The following is a 22,835-nucleotide window of genomic DNA, read 5'->3' as shown; positions in this document are numbered from 1 at the left end:
CTTAGAAAGCTGAAGTACTGAGTAGTTGCCAGCCCATAGGATTTCTTCTAATCATCATGGAAGCCTGGGGTCACATGGGTACTTTTTTTATAGCTTTTTTTTTTTAAGCAGAAACATTTTCAAAAAGGTAAAGTAGTAATAAATAAAGAATGGGTAAGGACCATGTTATCCAATAGTTTGACTCCTGAGCCTACTTTGCATACAGTGTACAGAGTTTCCATTGGGCACGTTGGGATGTCAAAGTAACAATCCATGATTCTCTAGTTTTCAGTTTTCAAGGGGCACACAGTATATTGCTTCAAAATATATCTGATTTCTTAAAATATAAACCAAAAGCAGGACCACCCTCATAACATGGTGCAATAAAGAAGGTTATTTTCTAGATGAGATCATACAGAAATTGTAAAACCACGTATGGTATTAATGGTATTACGAAATGCTTATAGTACTTAAATGTGCATTAAACAATAGAAGAGGAGAAGAGATTGAGCGCCTCAGTTGGCAGCATTATGTTCCCATCGATCAGTCTTTGACAAAATTATTGGCCTGCTCCAATTAACATTACCTAGGGCTTGTGCTCCCTTTCTGAACAGTATCCAGAACTACTGTAGCTGTGCCAATTGTCAAATGAAAGGAGAACATATTCAGCAATTGTGCTACTCACACCACAGCCATATACATGATGATAAGGATGACAACAACTATAAGAAAAGAACCAAGGAGCACCAAACCAAATAACCACCAAATCCTTAATAAAAGAAATTAAGCGGAGACCCAAGATAATCAATCATTTCTAGTAAAACAAACAAAACAGTCTCCTGCACCACACCCTCAACCTAAATACAGTAGGTGCCCTGTAGAGATGAGCGAACCGAACTTCATGAACCAAAACTTGTTACCGGACCAAATTTGTTCCAACATTCATAGCCAGTTCATAAAGATAGTGTCCGCACAATTTAATACACATAGGGCCTAAGGGGCTCTGTTATTCCCCAGCGGCTTTTTTTTTGTGTATATTTACTTATGACAGCATGTTTTCACTCCAATGTTGCTGTTGGAAATGAAAATCAGCAACATTAGAATGTAAACATGCTGTCATAAGTAAATATACACAAAACAAGTTGGCAGGGTAGAAAGCAATAGATGTGATCCCCTTGTATGCCGATTGCATTTTACCCCACCAGCTTGTTTTGTGTATATTATATAGAAAATCAGCCTTAAAATAAGCTGAGACTTCCTGTTGTGTCTAAGATATGAGGAGTAGACTACTAGAAAGTGATCAGTAGAGCATAGCAGCATATACATCAGCACATATTAAATATCCTATTATATAGGATATATAATATGTGCTGATGAATCTCTGTGTCAGCAGCTCAGTGTTTCAAGAAACACCCCTTTAAGGTTTTTTTTTTATAACTTGGAGGTACATAGTAGAATCCTAAAATGGCTTTAGGGCCCAAAACAGTTGTACATGCTCATTGTGACTTTAATGGGGTTTTTCACCTTTTTTTAAAATTTATTTTCAAATCAACTGGTGCCAGAAGTGTAAGAGATTTGTAATTTACTTCTATAAAAATAAAAAAATAAAAATCTCGAGTCTACCAGTACTTATCAGCCACTGTATGTCCTGCAGTCTGACACAGTGTTCACTGCTGCCACCTATGTCCATGTCAGGAACTGTCAGGAGCAGTAGCAAATCCGATAGAAAACCCCTCCTGCTCTCCAGACTGGAAAGAATACACCACTTCCTGCAGGACATACAGCAGCTGATAAGTATTGGAAGACTTGAATTTTTTTGATAGAAGGAGAAAAAAAAATAATGAACAACACTTTTAATCTGTATTGTTTAGAACTATTCCTTGGTTCCTTAGAACTACACCCATCATTGGACAGTTAAATTTCCCAGAATTCCCTGCTTACTGACAAATACTAAATTTATTCTACTAACATAAATTTACCTTGCCCCGGCTGAACTCACATTGGTGAGAAGCACTCTGCCAATAAAAGCATTTGCTGATCTATTGCCGTAGTCTATTCCTATGTTTCTCTTACTTTGTCTCCTTATAGAATAATACGCGATTAATTGATTTCCTGTCGCTCGTTTAGTGGGGAAAATTAATTTCCCAGCAAACCCAGCAGGGCCGTCCTACACGGAGAGCAATTCAGCTTTAAATTATTCATAGGAGAGAATAGTGATGGACTGCAGGAATGTCATGCTCAGAGCCAGAGACTTATAACGCTGGGTTATTGATACAACAATATTCCTCTGATGCTTCTAAATTATTCAGGCCCACGTCTAAATGACGCTTGTGCTCGAGCACACACCTGCATAAATGCGAAGGAGCGTTTCCCTCCACTGGCTGTAAGTGCTGAGGAAAACAAGAGTGGGGAACGATGCAGCAAAGATTGGAGTCATGGCAATGTACACATGAATTTGTAGGCTTTGGACTATATTGGGATAGTCATGTGTGGTTCAATATGGTTGTGGAAAACTATGGAGGTGAAAGGGGGCAATGGAGGATGAAGCCCAGGTTGACCATGAAGAATGTGGCCTTAAAATAGATGTTGACTATATACCAATTATTCATTATTCAGCTATTGTATCTGAGCTTATGTTTACACATTGTGATGTCTGATGTCTCTAAAAGTACAGCTATATGTAAACTCAGCCTAAGAATTTGAAGATGTTGTCCTATTGCACATTGCTCAACTTCCTAGTTTCCTCAATGAGCGGGTTCCTTCACTTTGATTGGTCCTTTTCTACAACAGCATTAGGGCTGGCATCATTGCTGATGGCCTGTACTGTGCTGTTCTGTGCTTGGCTTAGCTACACCAACTCCCAACAGTTTCATGGTGTTGGGTTCTGTCAGTGTCATGAATTACTACTGATAAGGTGTCCAGCAGGAGTGCCTGTACTTACACTCCTGAGATTTGACCAGGGAGTGAATCAGCAGCCCAGCCACCACTGATAACACAGAGAGGTGGTCGGGAACCTAGACAACAAGCTGTCAACACATCAGACACATCAGAGGACCTAAAAGGAAACCAGAGCTTAAAGGGTATCAAAAACCGATTGCAAACTTTCTTAACTTTTAATTATCTAATGTTTTAGATATAGTTATGGAGATGGGAAGACCCCTTTAAAAAACAGAACCCCAACTCACCACAGGGTGTTTTGTTGATATGACACCCACAGAACAGCTTCAATATATGTGCTCAGATAAACATTTTTAGCCGGGGTGCATCCAGGAATTTTACTTGGAAATAAGGGGTGTTCCTGTGCTACCTAATGCTGTTGCCCACTTCAATATGTGATAAACTCCCAGTTCTTCCTCCCCAACAAGGTGACAGGTGCAGGTAGTCACAGTCCACTCCTTTTATGTAGTAAAATGACTGCTGAATAAAATATACACATACACAATACTGGGGGTTGCTGGGGTTTCTGCGAAAATAGTAAACTCGTGAACTCGACTTGGTGGCTGACTGGCCTGTCACTGGCAAGACAAGTCCATCTCGGAATTGGCAGCCACAGGGTTTAACAGGGAACCTGAAGGCATTAAAGGAGAGCCCCTGGGGGAGAATCTTTGGTGAGTATGGGTTGGTAATAATTTTCTCAGTAAGCCCAGAAATATATTTATTTAAAAAAAAAATAGAGTACCCCTTTAACTTTCGGGGTATTACTAGAACTAAATCATGGGTCACCATACATACCCATTATTTTATTTTAAGTGTATCGCTGCAAACATACAGATAATAAAGTGCTGCCTCTGCCATCCATAGACACAGGGGGAGAAGTGTTATCTGAGCCATAATATGTGAGCGATAGCTTGTTAGCGCCATTAAACGTCTCATTAACTGCAGGGACAATGAATTTTTGAGGGGCTTATTGCTGTTATAAACTTTAATCAAGGTTTACAGCAGAGATAATGTGGCCTTAGTGTTTAACGGCCAGTAGGGAAGCTCCGGAGAAATTGTTTTATTGCTGATAATAAGGTGCTGACTCTATTTTTTCTTCCATATCATTTTCTTGCTGTGGTCTAATGGGACCGGGCCGGTCTGGACTTAGCTGTGTGAAAGAGTAAGTTCCATGTAGAAAAGCACCAAAATTACATAGTTGAAGGGAAACACTTACAAACTATGCAAGTCATTTTTACAATGTAAAGATTTTTTTCTGTCGATACCTTTGCTAACTTGGTACATTTTGTGTTCACACATGCCATAAGGATCACCTAAGTGTTCAGGAATAAATTTGTCCTGTATTCATTAGTAAAATAAGATCTGAATATTTGCTTAAATGCAGAAGATACATAATATAATGATAATATATTATAATATATAATATAATGTAGGTGAAAACAATTACATCTACTTACCTCCCTGGCTCCGGCACTGCCACCCAGATGTCAATGCTACAGTCTCCGGTGTCTGGCTGCTTCCTAGTCTAAGACTGAACTTGAGATGTGATGTGGGTAGTCCCACTTAGCCATTCAGCAGCTGTATCAGTGTCCTGCCTCTGCTGCTGAAGGGTTGAGGAGGCCTGAAATGTTGCATCTCAAGTCCCAAGTAGATGTAATTTCTCTTAGCTCCCCTACCCTCCAAATTGGTTGTGAAAAAAAGGGGTCCCGGCTATTATACACAAATTCTGTTTTTCATTTTACCAGCATTGCTTTGTTTCGTCAACCTACAACACCTGGCAAAAAAAAAAAAACAATGGAATCACATCTTGGTATTAAGAAATAAATTATGACCAGCTAAGATGTTGGTTGTTCCCAGTCAGCTGTGTGTAAAACTTGGTGCAAGTGTAAAACTAAATGTAATTTAAAAAGTAGAATATGTGAATAGATTAAGTAAGACATAAAGGTGTCAGAATATAAAACTTGAAACAATGAGCTTTAAACAAAATACTAAATGCACAACAAAACAAGAACAAATGGAGTGAAATAGAGGTACAGTTGTGTGAACACTGAGCACGCTCGGGTACATGCGAACCCAAACGTGCGGCTTTGATTACCAATGGCTGAAGAAGTTGAATGCAGTTCTAGAGACTCCTGGTAAACATGGATACCGCCTATGGCTGTATCTATGTTTTCCAGGCAGCTTTAGGGCTGCATCCAACTTTTTCACCCATCGCACCATCAAATTCTGCACGTTTGGGTTCCCAAGAAACCCAGCATGCTTGAGGTTTGCTCATCTTTAAAGGTTAGTGTTTGTAAAAGCACTGTGAAAAAAAAAATGAGCTGAATGGTATTTACATATAGAAAAGACAAAGACAAGCACTAACACCATAAAAGAAGAAAACAAGGCTACAGAGGAAAGAATAGAAGCAATCTTAGAGTGTGGAGAATTGGATGAATATGATACTCATGTATATAGTCATGAATCCTCAATCAGCGCTGATCAAGGAGATAATGTTAAAAAATTTGTCTCATGCATGACAAGAACAATTACATTTCCACAATTAAGATATATATATATACATATATATATATATATATATATATATATATATATATATATATATATATACAGTATATGACAGGTAAAGAACCATGAAAAGATGGCAATTATTACCTCAATAGTTAATATGGTACATAAACATTTTGGACATTTTTCTTATGCCATCAATAGGACTGGTGGTGATGATGATGATGATGATGCTAATGTAGGAGCAAAGAGCAGCAGGCCTTTTCTTCTTAAAGACATATCAACCCAATGACATGGCCAGAAAGTCTAGATCATAACCTCATTAAACATCTGTGATGGAAATAATAAAAATAATATCATTGAAAAGACGTTGTCCAGCATAAACTCACGATCTGCCATGCTACAGGGGCTGCGGGTGACATAACAGTGCTGTATACTTACCTCTCCTGCTCCTCCACACATGGGCAGACAGCGGGACAAATAGCAGGACAGGTAAATATACAGCACTGTTATGTCCACTGCAGTCCGATAGCATCACAGAATATGAGCTCATGCTGGACAACCCCTTTAATGAAATCCAAGCCCCAATTCATTTATTATCACAAAAGCCAGAGGAGATGCAATAAAATACTAAGTAGGATTTATCTTTTTTTTTTTTTTTTCATGATTTTGTATTTTTTTCCTATACTTGATTTTGGAATCCATATGTCAATAATGAAAAGAATTTCCTTTCATGTGTTTGTGGAATGTTTCAGTACTCCAGAGAGTCCAGCTATCAAACACACATTGCTTTGTGCTGTATCTGGGGGACCATCCTCTAAGTTTGGGGATTCCAATTTTTTTCATGAGGTTATACAACTTAGTCATAGTGCTTTTCATATTGCTGCAGGTTAGCTCACTACCCAAAGGGATGCGGAGTTACAGGTACTCCTGGGCCTTCTGCCTTAGGGGCCCAAATGCCCCACACATGACGATACATGGATGGCCCACATTATCAGTATTTGGCTTTAGCGCTCAAACACCACAGCTACATAGAGTTCAAAGACAATTTAAAGTAAATCTATGTACACATGGGAACAACACGCGGAAACAAGGAAAGCGTTAACCCAGGTTCATCTCCAGTGTTCCAGCGCAATCCCATAAATGAAGAAAGGGAGTCAAGAAGAGAAAGAGACAGATGTTCATGGTTATACAAACATCTCGTAAAAATGTGTTTCATTTTCCAGATCTAACAAACATGCCCACAGTTTGGACTGATCCTGTCACTTGTATATAATTTTCATAAGAACTCTGAAATGAATCACCCCATTAAAAGTGATGTGTGTCATATAAATGCAGGGAGGTCAGAGACATCGTGCCGGTGGTTTATCTGATGTGATCTGGATGGACAACACCTGACAACACCTAATGTATATATGTGGAGCTGTCTCCTGATAGATTACACTAAACATGCCGTTCTATTACTGCCTACAGTAATGACATGTACATTCACTTCCACATGTCTGATACATTAGATGCATTTCAGTCCCCCAGTGAAGGGTCGCAGCCAATGAAACTTCATGTTTAACTATGTGTTGATCCTGAGCAAAATTCAGCGGTTCCAAACCTATGTCTTAAGGTGCATTTGATTTTGATGCCCACTTTTTTTCGAAACCATCTAAATATGTTAAAAGACTAAATAAGGTGCAGGAGGGAAGTGTTTTTAGAAAAAAAAACGAACTGAAGAACAAGAGGACACAGTGAGAGATTAGTTGTGGGAAAGAACAGAAGCAACGTGAGAAAATATGACTTTAATGAAAGAGTAGTAGATGCTTGGAACAAACTTCCAGCAGATGTGGTTGGTAAATCTAGAATACAGAATGTAAACCTGCCTGGGATAAACCTATATCTATCCTAAGATAATAAGAAAGGAAATAATAAAAGGGCAGACTAGATAGACCCATTGGGGGAGATTTATCAAACATGGTGTAAAGTAAAACTGGCTCAGTTGCCCCTAGCAACCAATCAGATTCCACTTTTTATTTTCCAAAGAGTCTGTGAGGAATAAAAGGTGGAATCTGATTGGTTGCTAGGGGCAACTGAGCCAGTTTCACTTTACACCATGTTTGATAAATCTCCCCCATTGTTTTTTTTTTCTGCCAACAATCTTCTATGTTGCTATGTTGTTTTTCCTATGGCCCATAATAACGCATGAGAATTTACATAGAGACACATCAGTGCCCTATATTATAACTATTCGATTTTCTCCCAACGAGGGAGATCCTTGTAACTTGGTCAGTGGTTCCTATAAATACAGTGGCACAAAGGAGTATGGGTCCTATTACACACGGAGGTGAAGGCCGATGATTGACCAACTACATGGTCAGATAATCATTTAGCAAGGTCTGCATGGACATCTAGCGATGTCTATGCAGCCCTTGGCCAAATAGTTAATACATTACCTGTCCACGCTCCCAGTCTTCTCCTGCGCTCTGTATGCATCCCGGCACCACTCGCTGCAGCTTCACAGCTGACAGGTCGCTCAGCCAATCACTGGCCAGGACTGAATACAAAGTGCAGGAGAAGACCGGGAGTGTGGACAAGTGACATATTAATTGTTTGTTTACTCTTTAGCAGTCGGCCACGCATCGCTTTTACACGTAGTGATGCGCAGTTGGCGGCTTATGATTTTAGGGGTGGATCCAAAGAAACAATTGTTTCATCGTCTGACAGTCGTCTCTATTACACAGAGCAATATGATTATGGTTCTGTGTAATAGGGCCCTAAGGATGGACTGCTTTTATTTTTGAAGAGGAAAGAGGTAGGACTTCAGGGGTTCATTGTCCACCTTACATTTTACTTTTTTCATTTAGTGATCAGGTTACATGATGTCCAGCATTTTATACAGAAGGGTGACGAGTGAACTACAGAACAGAGAGGCAGAAAGGGAAAAAGAGATGTAGCTGCAGGTCCTAGTAAGTCCTATTACCTCATCTCACTGTAGGGCTGTTTTGTTGTGCTGTGTAGTGTCCTCCATGCTTCTGATGGTGTCCTCTCTTGATTGTGTATGCAGTGTATGGAGACATCATGGCAGCTAGTGCCGGCCCACACCTGGCAATTACCTGCAGAGGTGAAAATGTGAGATACAAGAGATATTATGTTGTGATATACACTAACAACAGCTTATTAGATTAACCCTTCAAAGTGGTGACAAGGTGTTTTTTTGGCTTGTTGCTCTTATTGAGCCCCAGTAAGTCCTCTCCAGGAGTTGCTGCTCATTCTCTCCATTTTATCAGGTATGACTAAGGCTAGGCTGATCCCCAGCCTAATTCCCCATTTTTACTTTCCCTTAATTGCCTGGCCAATAACAGGACAGCAACTACTCGTATCTGCTATACCCTGGATAGAATGCAATGAACAGGCCGGTACTGTGCAAGGGGATAATTTACAGTTCAACACTATGGATAGTGAGAAGAAAGGGGTTAACTATGCACTCATATTGAACCATTTGATGTGAAGAGAAAGGAAGACAGGAACAGCATCACAGAAAAGAAGGGGTTACATTATATAAGCAGCTTTGATCTAAGCAGTGAACTGATGATGATGATAATAATGATAATGATAAGCTGCACTAGGGGCATCTGCCCAGAACTTTATGGGTGATCGGAGATAAGCATTAAAAGAGTTTCTGGTTTCAGGCTCAGCTTGTATTCACACTGTTCAGTCACTCTCCTGCACATAGCACTAGCTAAGCCCCACCCTCACTTCCTGTGTTACTAGAGATGGACTGAAACAAAATTTTTAAACACAATCAATTCCAGATTTTTTTGTAATCCCTTCTGCTATCAGATGAGCACAAGCAGTGTCGGACTGGCCCACCAGAGGACCAGAGGATCCTCCGGTGGGCCCCCAGCTTTAAAACCTGTACCAACATATACTAACATGTCATTTCTTACCAGCTCTTTAATGGTGGGCCCCCAGGATGATTTCCTCTGGTGGGCCCCAGATACCGCCAGTACGACACTGAGCACAAGCTGTGAGAAGTTAATGTCCCTATAAAACAGAGGGGTCAATGATATGAGCCATATTTATACTATTCAAACTTTGCCTTGAACTAAGCTGAACTAATAATGAGGACTCTTGACAGTGCTGCCAATGCATTTGCTACCTGAGAACATATCACCTGTTGGGAACCTGTCCAATCAGTTTTAATAACACTTTAGATGACACTGAAAATTAGAGAGACTGAGGTAGACTCATCTAACAGGTGTATTGGAGACTGCGAGTAATAATAAAGTTCTATGTCAAGGCTAGTGGAGAAGAAACCTGAATAATCCAGAATTTCATTCCTCATGAATTAGAGGACTTTAATTGCTTATTATTTCCAGGAAGAGAGACTTAACATTCCTTCTCATTGTTTTATTGAGGCTCATATGTCACACCTTCGACGCGTCTTCTACACCATGTCATTCAATCTTCCGAGAGAAGAGGTATGACATCCCGGCGCTTACACCATCCACTATCTAATATGTCACGTTTCATAAAGAATTCCCTCCAGATCCAACAGGTTAACAGCCGCAAGAATAATAATAAAGAGAAACTCGTTCAAAAACTTAATGATTTATTTTATCGTTTCATTATCAGGGGTCGCATTACTCAACGGCATTTCAAACATGTCATTTGTACAAACTGTGGTAATTAAAATTTATAACATACTTTGCGGGCAGCATATGAATCTTTTAGTCTGCACTCGGCTGTCGCATAAACAGTGTAATTTCAACTGCAATTCTCCCTTTATTGGTTCTCATTTGTGATTTAACAGCCATCAATGACTGTGCTGTAAAGAATAAATTAACCATCCGTAAACCTGATGATGACAGGGACAGTCAAAAATACTTAAACTGCTTGCAGCAGATCACATTTAGCGTGTTGGAAGGAAAGTGGAAAAAAAAAGTCTAGCGGCTCAGTAGTTGGTTATTGCCTCGTGTTAACCTCTTCAGACAACATTCCCCATCATCACTAGTGATTACGAGAGGAGAATCAATCAGCCATTGATGGACCACAAACTTGTGATGGACCACTAATGATTCTAATAAATCATTCAATATCTAACAGTTCAAAATATTTATAACAACTGAAAAAAATATTTTCTAAATTTAAACAGAAGGATTGAACGTCACATAAAGTTGTATGAAATAAAAAATGTCCTAATCCCAGAAACACACGGGTACATTTTATAGGAATTATGGAAGGAAACCTAAAAAAATACAAGGGTTATTTACGAGCTTTATGTTGTCCTTGATTTGATTAAAACCCAAAAGTATTTCCACAAGCAAGTTCTTTTCTATATATACACACAAGTATTTCTACGACTTATTGTATACGTACAGCACAATCATGGAGCGGGCTCTGAAGCTGACTGTGCACAATCATGGCTATTTATCCCTGTACTCCTTAAAGAGAGGGTTACAGAGTGACCAGTCCAGGGTGGGGGCAGGAGGATACAGGGTGACCAGTCTGGGGTGGGAACAGGAGGATTCAGGGTGACCAGCCTGGGGTGGGGGCAGGGGGATATAGGGTGATCAGTCTGTGGTGGAGGCAGTGGGATATAGGGTGACCAGTCTGGGGTGGGGCAGGTGAATACAAGCTAACCAGTCTGGGACGGGGGCAGGGGGGTACAGGGGGACCAGTCTACGGTGGGGGCAAGGGGATACAGATTTACCAGCCTGGGATGGGGGCAGTAGGATACAGGGCGATCAGTCTGGGGTGGTGGCAGGAGGATAAAGAGTTACCAGCCTGGGGTGGGGGCAGGGGAATACAGGGTGATCAGTCTGGGGTGGAGGCAGGGGAATACAGGGTGATCAGTCTGGGGTGGAGGCAGGGGGATACAGGGTTATTAGTCTGGGGTGGAGGCAGGGGGATACAGGAGGACCAGTCTAGGGTGGGGGCAAGGGGATACAGGTTGACCAGCCTGGGATGGGGGCAGTAGGATACAGGGTGATCAGTCTGGGGTGGGGGCAGGAGGATACAGGGTGACCAGTCTGGGGTGGGAGCAGGGGGATACAGGATGATCAGTCTGGGGTGGGGGCAGGGGAATACAGGGTGACCAGTCTGGGGTGAGGGCAGGTGAATACAAGGTAACCAGTCTGGGGTAGGGGCAGGGGGGTACAGGGTGACCAGTCTGGAGTGGGGGCAGGGGGATACAGGGTGACCAGTCTGGGGTGGGGGTAGGGGGGTACAGGGAAACCACTTTAAAGTGGGGGTAGGGGGATACAGGGAGACCAGTCTGGGGTGGGGGCAGGGAGATAGAGGGTGACCAGTCTAAGGTGAGGGCAGAAGGGGTACACGGTGACAAGTCTAAGGTGGGGGCAGAGGGATACAGGGTGACAAGTTTGGGGTGGGGGCTGGGGAATACAGGGTGACCAATCTGGGGTAAAGGTAGGGATACAGTGTGTGTGTGTGTGTGTGTGTGTGTGTGTGTGTGTGTGTGTGTGTGTGTGTGTGTGTGATGGTATTTTTGTGTAAATTGGGGTCAAATGTCTATATTTAGGGGTCCAATGTCTTTATTGAGGGGTCTGGTTAAGGTCTGGAATAATGTGAATTGAATTAAGAGGGGGGGTAGTACATTATTTTATACTTTAACCCCTTGAAGATACCCGTCTCCAGTGTTGCACCATAAAATAAAATTACAGTGGGGCTCAAGCTGGAGATTCAGGAAGCTCCACCTTCTTATTCACAAGTACAAACAGCAAGGAGTGTAGACAATAGTGCCTTTGTGAAAGGGGTAGGTCAGCAACAACAACAACAACAACAACAAAAATTGAAATTAACTGGTGCCAGAAAGTGCCAGAGATTTGTATTTTACTTTTTAATAAAAAATCTGCAGTCTTTCAGTACTTATCAGCTGCTGTATGTCCTGCAGGAAGTGGTGTATTCTATGGGGATTTGCTACTGCTCTGGACAGTTCCTGACATGGACAAATGTAGCAGTAGTAATTCAAAATGTAACTAATTTGCTGCCATGGTTACAGTGGGATGGGGGACGCAGGCTAAGTGAACAGCCCGGTGCCTATGGTAAAGTTAATCCGCTCCTGATGCCTTAATATGAACTGTAGGTCTTTACATATTGTATAGTCTTTTACATATAGAATACTCAATGACCCAGATTTACTAATGCTGTTGTGCCAGAATTTTAGCTTCAAATGCAACTGTATTGTATGTTAAAAAAAAAAAAAAGTGCTGCGGAATCTGTTGACACTATACAAATATACAAATAAATTTTTCTGCAGCATCTATGAATGGATCTGTGCGATTGCAAATGGCTATAGATCCTATTTCCTTATAGATTGTACACTCTAATGCCTCTTGTATAAATTGTTATTTGGTCTGTTACTATGTAAGGTTGGATTTAATCTCTATATGTCTCCTTTTTGCAAAATTCGCACTAACCCAGTCCAAGATGGCGGCTAGTTTGTTTTATTGCTTTGCAAAATAAAATTTTATTCCATTAATACAAAATATACAACTATAGTTGAGAAAATTCTGCCTAAACCCCAACAACATACAAGATAACTAATCCCGCAATGTTCAGGATAGGCTGGATCCATGTTTTTCGGAGAGTCCTTGGGCTGCATACAGTGGCGGATTAAATGTACCCTGGGCCCCGGGCTGTCCACCCAACCTGGGCCCCCCCCCCCCCCAGCCACCCCAGCAGGCTGTGTGGGGTATATAAGAATACATAGGTCTGAGGGGGATCAGTATATAGAAGTGACCCCAGAACATCACTAATAGGGGATAGGGGGGATGTTTTTGTTCTATCCCCTATTAGTGATGTTCTGGGGTCACTTCCCTGCACTGAGCCCCCACAGATCTATGTATTCTTATATGCCACAAAGAATCCAGTGTATGATGCACCTAGGACCAAACTACAACAGCTACATGCACTACAACTCCCAGCATGTACTGACAGTCTGCAGCCCTCATAATATGCTGGGAGTTGTAGTGCCTGCAGTTGTAGTTGGGTTCTAGTTTAAAAGTTTTCGCTAGTGTACTGTAGTGACCCCGGGGCTGTGTCAGTACACTACCGCAAACAAAACACTGACCCATTTAGACCCCAATGGTACACAGGCTCTGCACACTATAGGGCTGGGTTCACACTATGTATATTTCAGGCTGTATTTGGTCCTCATGTCAGGTCCTCATAGCAACCAAAACCAGGAGTGGATGGAAAACACAGAAAGGATCTGTTGACACAATGTTGTAATTGAGTGGATGGCCGTCATATAACAGTAAATAACGTCCATTATTTCAATATAACAGCCATTGTTTTAAAATAACAGCAAATATTTGCCATTAAATGGCGGCCATCCACTCAATTACAACATTGTGTGAACAGAGCCTTTCTGTGTTTTCTATCCACTCCTGGTTTTGGTTGCTATGAGGACCACAATACTGACTGAAATATACTGTGTGTGAGCCCAGCCTATAAGTGATTACAGTGCAGTTACTAATGACTCACAGGTGACGTCTTCTCCGATTGCCGTCGCTCACTTTTTCCTTTCCTCTCTATTTGGCGCAGCATCATGAAGACTTCTCCGGCCCCAACTCAACTGCAGGCGGGGAGCTGGGGGTGACTGGGGAAGGGAGGCAGCTGGGGCGACAGGGGGAGAAGCTGGGGCAAATGAGGCCGGGGAGGGGGGGGGGAAGCTGGGAAGGCAGGGAAGCAGCAGGGGGTGAACATGATGGGGGTAGCAGCAGGGGGAGAAGATGATGGGGGTAGCAGCAGGGGGAAAAGATGATGGGGGTGGCAGCGGGAGGAGAAGATGATGAAGGGTAGCAGCAGGAGGAGAAGATGATGAAGGGTAGCAGCAGGGGGAAAAGATGATGGGGGTAGCAGCAGGGGGAGAAGATGATGGGGGTGGCAGCAGGAGGAGAAGATGATGAAGGGTAGCAGCAGGGGGAGAAGATGATGAAGGGTAGCAGCAGGGGGAGAAGATGATGGGGGTGGCAGCAGGGGGAGAAGATGATGGGGGTAGCAGCAGGGGGAGAAGATGATGGGGGTGGCAGCAGGGGGAGATGATGGGGGTAGCAGCAGGGGGAGAAGATGATGGGGGTGGCAGCAGGGGGAGATAATGGGGGTATCAGCAGGGGGAGAAGATGATGTGGGTGGCAGCAGGGGGAGAAGATGATGGGGGTAGCAGCAGAGGGAGAAGATGATGGGGGTATCAGCAGGGGGAGAAGATGATGGGGTAGCAGCAGGGGGAGAAGATGATGGGGGTATCAGCAGGGGGAGAAGATGATGGGGGTATCAGCAGGGGGAGAAGATGATGGGGGTAGCAGAAGGGGGAGAAGATGATGGGGGTATCAGCAGGAGGAGAAGATGATGGGGGTAGCAGAAGGGGGAGAAGATGATGGGGGTGGCAGCAGGGGGAGAAGATGATGGGGGTAGCAGCAGGGGGAGAAGATGATGGGGGTGGCAGCAGGGGGAGAAGATGATGGGGGTAGCAGCAGGGGGAGAAGATGATGGGGGTATCAGCAGGGGGAGAAGATGATGGGGGTATCAGCAGGGGGAGAAGATGATGGGGGTGGCAGCAGGGGGAGAAGATGATGGGGGTGGCAGCAGGGGGAGATGATGGGGGTATCAGCAGGGGGAGAAGATGATGGGGGTGGCAGCAGGGGGAGAAGATGATGGGGGTGGCAGCAGGGGGAGATGATGGGGGTAGCAGCAGGGGGAGAAGATGATGGGGGTGGCAGCAGGGGGAGATAATGGGGGTATCAGCAGGGGGAGAAGATGATGGGGGTAGCAGCAGGGGGAGAAGATGATGGGGGTATCAGCAGGGGGAGAAGATGATGGGGGTATCAGCAGGGGGAGAAGATGATGGGGGTGGCAGCAGGGGGAGAAGATGATGGGGGTAGCAGCAGAGGGAGAAGATGATGGGGGTATCAGCAGGGGGAGAAGATGATGGGGTAGCAGCAGGGGGAGAAGATGATGGGGGTATCAGCAGGGGGAGAAGATGATGGGGGTATCAGCAGGGGGAGAAGATGATGGGGGTAGCAGAAGGGGGAGAAGATGATGGGGGTATCAGCAGGAGGAGAAGATGATGGGGGTAGCAGAAGGGGGAGAAGATGATGGGGGTGGCAGCAGGGGGAGAAGATGATGGGGGTAGCAGCAGGGGGAGAAGATGATGGGGGTGGCAGCAGGGGGAGAAGATGATGGGGGTATCAGCAGGGGGAGAAGATGATGGGGTAGCAGCAGGGGGAGAAGATGATGGGGGTATCAGCAGGGGGAGAAGATGATGGGGGTAGCAGCAGGGGGAGAAGATGATGGGGGTAGCAGCAGGGGGAGAAGATGATGGGGGTAGCAGCAGGGGGAGAAGATGATGGGGGTAGCAGCAGGGGGAGAAGATGATGGGGGTAGCAGCAGGGGGAGAAGATGGGGCGGCATGGAGAGCAGCTAAGGGGCAAGGGGTACAGCCGGGTGGCAGGGGGTATATTCGGGCGGCAGGGAGCCAGGGTGAGCTTCCGGCAGAGAGAGCAGGCCGGAAGCTCACAGTGCAGCCCCGCGGTGCCCGAACTTCTCTGCTTGGCGGCGCGCAGGATGTGACGTCATCACGCCGCCAGGAGAGAAGTACGGGCACCGCAAAGACGGCAAGGAGAGAGGGGGCGGTGCCGCGGCGGACTCCGACGACAGCGCGCCACAGCAGAACATCACTCGGGGGCCCATTGGGCCCCGAAAGTGATGTGCTGCTGGCGCTGCTATGCAAGATCTTAATGTGGGCGGCGCGGGCCCCCCCGGAGCCTTGGGCCCCGGGCGGCCGCCCAAACCGCCCACATTATAATCCGCCATTGGCTGCATACACCCTCTCCAGGCAGGAGGATCTTTCAGGTTTGTGCAAACCCAAACTTTCAGCAGGTTCGCTCATCTCTCTAATGACCTATATCACATGAAAAGCTGCTGACAGAGATGCTGTAAGAGATGTTACACCTATACATTTGTACATCAGGGGAATACATCATTAAGGTGAGCCAAAGCAATAAAAGTGAAGTTTTGTTACAGCTGGAAGGGCAATAGAGGTGATGACTTCTAAGTTCATAGATTTGGAGTCATTCTGGTACAGGGGTATGAAGTGTGTCCATGAAATGGGTCATAAATCCTGGAATTAGACTGAGCCTTTGTATCAGCGACTGGAATTTTTTTTTCTATTTGAATTCCCCAACTTTTCAATCCATTTTCAATACTTTTATATTTTCACAGGTATAGAGATGTGAGTATTTACACATGATGCTTACTGTGCAGATTCAGGGCAGCTTGTATATAGTAACATGTATACCTCATTGGAGGGTAAGAGAACATGAGAACGTTAGTGAACTTCTAAAGCTGGCAGTACACTTACAATAACTGTTTCTTGTCTCTCTTGAGAACAAAAGATTTGGCATGTTCAGAATAAAAATGGCCGTTATTTTTTTCTCCGACGTGGCAAACAAACATTGGTAGAACATCTTATGCACATTATATAGTCATTGGACAGTGAGCGGTGTCAACCCATGTGCAATGTGTGTCTTCTCTTAAGTTGGCCATGCATTTCAGATTGCTTTTGGCCATATGCTATATTTTTAATGGGCGTACAAGAAAAAGCTGCTGGCAGGTACTGTACCACAATTAAAAGTTATAGGAGAAGACTATGTTCCCACAAAATCTTTTTGGGCTGTTTGAGTCCGTTATTTCATAATGACGGCCATCATTTGTACAATATGCAAAAGAACACTGCAGAGACACCATCACATGTCTCAACGTCGGTGAACTAGCCAGACCTTCCTTCAGGAAGGAACAACCAGGCCAAGGAATGTCTCCAATTAAGGAAACCACCCAAGCAAGGTATCCATCCACAGACAGCTGTTTTGGGGTATTTGCCGCTCCTCAGTGTGGAGTAGGATTCTGGCTAGTGGGAGCAATGCCCAGTAAGTGCATGCAAAAGGATGCTGGTTGACCTCAGGGAGATCAACCAAAACACCGCAGAGACACGATCACGTTTCTCGACGTCAGTGTATTCTAGAACATTGCTTCCACTAGCCAGAAACCTACTCCACACTGAGGAGGGGCAAATGCCCCGAAACAGCTGTCTGTGCATAGATACCTTGCTTGGGTGGTTTTCTTAATTGGAGACATTCCTTGGCCTGGTTGTTCCTTCCCGCAGGAAGGTCTGGCTAGTTCACTGACGTCGAGACATGTGATGGTGTCTCTGCGGTGTTTTGGTTGATCTACCTGAGGTCAAGCAGTGTCCTTTATCATTTGTACAATAACAGCTGTTATTGTGAAATAGCGGCCATTTTTATTGTCTCAAACGGCCAAAAAAAGACAATGTGGGAACATAGCTTAAATGATAACTAGGAGATCATTGGGGTTTGGACTGGTGGAATCTTTTTTAAATCACCAGAATAGCAGACATATGTTTTTTGCAGTGAAAGGATTGGACTGCGCATTAGAAGTCTGCTCTAGATTCATTGTCTACGGAGACAATAGTCAATGTTTGCCAAACTTTGCCGAGCGCTACTCCATAGACTATTAGTCATACACTGCCACATATGCACAGTCTGCTTCTTTCATTGCAGGGGATATTTCTGTTCCAATCGGCTGATCAGTCAGAGTCCCAGTGGATGGACCCCCACAATCACCTAGTTATCCCTATACCATGGGTAAAGGATAACTTTAAATTGTGGGACTATCCCTTTGACTACTTGAGAACAAAAGGATTGATCCAAGATGCCCAACTCTTCTCTCCCCTATAGTTGAAAGGCCTCCATACCCATCAGATACTTGGCTGACCCAGATGAAATCTACACATTGAGCCTACTCTAGGCTATGTTCACACAGGTTTTTTTTTAAATAAAAAAGGCAGTTTTTTATACTTATGGGTGATATAAAAAAAACTGCAATTTTTTCACTTTAAAAAAACAGTGTGTGAACATAGCCCTAATCTACTAGCTTTAAATGTTGCGTTCTTCTCTCAGTCACTCATTCGTAAACTCGCCTTATGAAGGGGCCTCTGTGATCGTAAAGCTTGCAAACATAATATTTCGACTTGGCTAATAAGGGTATCGCTCCTATCACACTTTTGTCTATTTTTGACACAATAGTATTTAACATCACATCGATTTTTTGCAAGGCTAAATACAGCGCAGTATCAACTAGTCTTTGGGCACCATGATGTACTGTATATAACACATCAGCAGCCGTCCTGCCCAACACTGTGTGTAATTAGCTTCTGGTGGCAATCTATGCCAGTAATGAGTAACTGAGGTCAGAGCGTGTATGCAGAAGGAATCTGTGAGCGACTGACACCAAAATGACAATTATTAGGCAAGTTTCTCCCATCGCTTCGTCCCTATTAGATTGATAAGCTAAACGCGCGGCTTGTATTATCACGCCTGACACCGCGCAGAGCTAATAAACCAAATGGATTGTGTTTGTTACCCAGCTATTTCGAAAGCAGCGGGGTCAGATAAATTGGCCTCATAAATTCATTGTGACACGCAGGATTACTACAGCTTTCTCAGGTCACCTTCTGAATGCTGCAGGAGCTGATGTATCGGACGCTGGCGTGTTATTAACACTGCCTCCTTTTTTGTTTTTGTTTCCTCCGTACATATCTGCCATACATCACAGTCACAGTTCTCTCCCTTTTGTTTTCAAAGCATCATTTCTTTGCCGTGTATTGTGTCCGACCGTTGCGGCCTAGAATAGCAAACCCATGAGGAGAGGTGTCATTACGCGAAGCTTTGCTTGGAATTATACAAGATTAAATTATACAGTATATTTTATATTTCGGCTCTGTTGCCTCTTAGTCGACATTTCGGGATGTGCCTGTCATCTCCATACTGTGTCGCATCCATTTTGGGGTTGTCATAATTATCGTTTGGTCCTTGGCACTTTTTTTTCGTCGTTTTTTATTATGTTGTCTGGTAATCTATTACTATAGCCTTATGTCTTATAGGATACAATGTTAAAGGGGAATTATCAGCTGGTAAGACAAATCTAACCTAATGATAGCCCCCTATAGCATTGGGGATGCTGAAGAGAAAGGTATGTGTCAGGGTTAGTCAGGGTAAAGTCTGCTCTGATGCACCATTGGGAGCACTGGTGTGTCATCGGTCCCGCCCTTTCTAATGATAATCAATGGAAGGGGTGGGACAGATAATGCAGCTGTGCTCCAAACGGTGCTCCAGAGTGGAACAGTGTGGAACCGGCGCTGAGGAGGAAGGAAAGACACGTACCTTCTTCCCCAGCATCCCCAGCGCTATAGGAGTCTATCAGCAGGTAAGTTTTAGAGATGAGCGAACCTGCCGTGGTTCGGGTTCATATGAACCTGAACTCTCGGCGTCTGATTCCCGCTGTCTGCAGCCTCTGTGAAGACGGTGGATACAGCCTGAGGACCGCCTTGAAAACTGGGATGTAGGCTGTATCCCAGTTTTCCAAGCAGTCCTCCGGCTGTATCCACCCTCTTTACGGAGGCTGCAGACAGCGGGAATCAGACGCCGAGAGTTCAGGTTCATATGAACCTGAACCTCGGCAGGTTCGCTCATCTCTAGATAGATTTGTCTATCCTGCTGATAGTTCCCCTTTAAGTGAGATTTTAAATATATGGTTACATGGATCTGAAATTTTCTTGTGTATTCATACAGTAAATATAATACATGCAGATGTATCCTTCCTCACATTTTCTTACCTGAAGAGAATATGAGGAAAGAGTGGACACATTTGTACACATACATTCTGAAGTGGAGTTGACTAATATAGAGCTACTAATTCCCTGCATAGACATAGAGCTAAATAATGACATTCTAGCTGCCATTTGAAAGTAATAGACAAAGCTTAGGAGCTTACAACTTATATCAACCTGAATAATTCCACAGTATGCAGAAAGCTCCATTACTCCCCCCAGTGGTGGTTGTAGACAGCCGGATTTGTACTATTTAATTATGTGCATGTAGGGAATATTTAAACTCTGTGCTAGTTAAAGAGGTTAACCTTATAGTAAAATTGTTAAAGGCCACATTATAGTAAAATTGTTCAGTGTAACTGTACTCATTGTGTATACTGACAGCAGCTCCCAGTGTACCCCATAGAACTAAACTCAGACACCCCTCCTCCAGGCTGTCCTGCTCTGTAATGATTCTGTCCATAAGATGGCCGACATGGAGGAGCATGTGACCATGTCCCACTCCCAGTGTCCTTCACTGAGCCTGTATATGCTTATAGAGGACATTGAGGGGGGGAATCACCACAGAGCAGGACAGCACAGCATGGATGAGGAGAGTCTGATGTTAGCTCTGTGAGGTACATAGGGAGCTGCTGTCAGTATATACAGTGAGTACACGTACTAATACTGTGTACTGAATCATTTTACTAAAATGCGGCCAACCCCTTTAAAGATAAACTGGCTACTGTAAAGACACAGCCATTGGCAATTAAAAATAATGCACCAAGAGGAAGTTGGCTCTTGTATGCACTCAGGTACCTCTGGAAACTGGATACAGGATAGGTATCCCACCCGCCCCAGTAGATAGTATCCTCCATTAGGCATCTCCTCTCCAGTAGTTACCAACCCCATCCCTCTAGACCCTAGTAATGCCCCTGTTAGTTAGCCACCCACCCAAATCAGCCCCCCCCCCTGTTGTGTAGGTGGTAATCCTGCTGTCAGTTTGCCAGCAACCCCACCCCAGCATCCCCCATTAGGCATCTCCTCCCCAGTATTTGTCCCCCATCACCATGTAGGAATCTGCTTATGTAATTGAAAACAAACAAACAAACAAAATAAAATGCCATGCTTACACTACCCAAAAGTAGCCTTTAAGAGTCTTACTATAGGGTGGAGACCCATTTATGCAATGTTGTAATGTTAAATCAGATGGCAAATGTAGTTGTTTACCTCTCTGCATGAGACATAACAGCATGAAGGGTTCTTGGTAATTTCTATCTGGTGCATTATTTTGTTTTATTTTTTATTTTATTTTTTTCAGTGAAAGAGAAATTGCTCAACATATTGGGGGAGATTTATCAAAGGGTGTAAAATTTAGACTGGTGCAAACTACCCACTGCAACCAATCACAGCTCAGCTTTAGGCAGTGCTGAAAGGAAAGCTGAGCTGTGATTGGTTGCTGTGGGCAGTTTGCACCAGTCTAAATTTTAAACCCTTTGAAAAATCTCCCCCAATAACTTCAACTTAAAGGGCAACTCCAGTGGGGGAAAAAAATCCTTTTAATCAACTGGTGTCAGAAAGTGCCAGAGATTTGTAATCTATGCTTGAGGCCAGCCAGTGCCCAAGTGCAGGGGTATGGCGACACTGTCTCTTCGGCTCTCCCAGGCCCCTTAAATGTCTCGACTCTAGTCTCTTGCTCCCTCGGTCAGCACGCATGTCACCACCTGCTAGGGTGCCCACACCGGCTGCTCTGGATTTATAGGGACTTCTCTATAAATGCATGCTCTGACCCTAGTGTTGGAGCCTCTGCATGCTTCCCTTAGTGTGTGATCCCAGCTGCCTGTGGTTCCTGCCCATGGTTTCTGCCCGCCACCACTAGCAAGCCAAGCCAGGAATAGCGGCCTAGGGGTTGCCTTCTGCAACAAGTCCGTCCCACCTTGCATTGGGCTCTGGTGAAGACCAACAGCCTCTTAGACGCTGCTCCCTGGTGCAGCTTACGTCATCGCTAGAGGTGGTACAGCGGATGCAGAACTCCAGACGTTACACTGATATCAGTTGATTTGCAAGAAAAAAAATGTCACTGGAGTTGCCCTGTAGCTTATAAAAGGGTATATACACTGTAAACTCTTGACCAGACCTACTTTAACCTATAGGGCTAAACTTTTTGTTTCTTTATCGTTACATTCCAAGGCCCATACTTTTTTCCCCTAAATTTTTCTGTCCATATGGCTATATGATAGGGTTTTGGTGGAGGATAAGTTTTATTTTTCACTACTTTGGGTTATTTATAACCCATCTACTTTTATTAACTTTTTTTTGTGGTAGGGATCGACCTTGCTTTTTGCATTCTAAATTTACCATGCAGTGTCAGTAATATGTTATCATACAGTATGACCTCCCCAAATATATACAGGTTTTTGGCTCAGATTTATCAAACTGTGTAAAATAGAAACAGGTGAAAACGGCCCATAACAACCAATACCAGCTCAGCTTTCTGCTCTGGTAAAATAAAAGTTGAGCTGTGATTGGTTGCTGTAGGCATTTTCCACCAGTTTATGTTTTACACAGTTTGATAAATTTGGGACTTTATGTTATTATTACTTTTGCACAATAAAAACACTTAAAAATAATTTGTTTTGGGAAAACAGACTATAATTCCACCTGTCTTTTTTGTGTTCTATATTTTGTGCCCTTCACTGTGCAGCATAAATAACATGTTGCTTTTATTATATTACTG

At 43.7% G+C, this 22,835-nt stretch overlaps 1 long non-coding RNA gene across 1 annotated transcript; it reads right to left on the bottom strand.

The window, feature by feature from the left end:
• Nucleotides 1-5,598: 5,598 nt before the first annotated feature.
• LOC138774972 (uncharacterized) lies at nucleotides 5,599-9,446 on the bottom strand. Its single transcript, XR_011360535.1, has 3 exons — nucleotides 9,360-9,446; nucleotides 8,393-8,525; nucleotides 5,599-5,754 (listed from the first exon to the last, which is right to left on the bottom strand). It is a non-coding gene; the product is annotated as an uncharacterized lncRNA (long non-coding RNA).
• Between the last annotated feature and the right edge of the window lie 13,389 nt (nucleotides 9,447-22,835).

This window comes from Dendropsophus ebraccatus, chromosome 1 (genome assembly GCF_027789765.1).
Source record: "Dendropsophus ebraccatus isolate aDenEbr1 chromosome 1, aDenEbr1.pat, whole genome shotgun sequence".
In the NCBI taxonomy this organism is placed as follows: Eukaryota; Metazoa; Chordata; class Amphibia; order Anura; family Hylidae; genus Dendropsophus; species Dendropsophus ebraccatus.
Note: the sequence above shows the minus strand (reverse complement) of the source record. Positions and strands in the feature narration are given on the sequence as shown.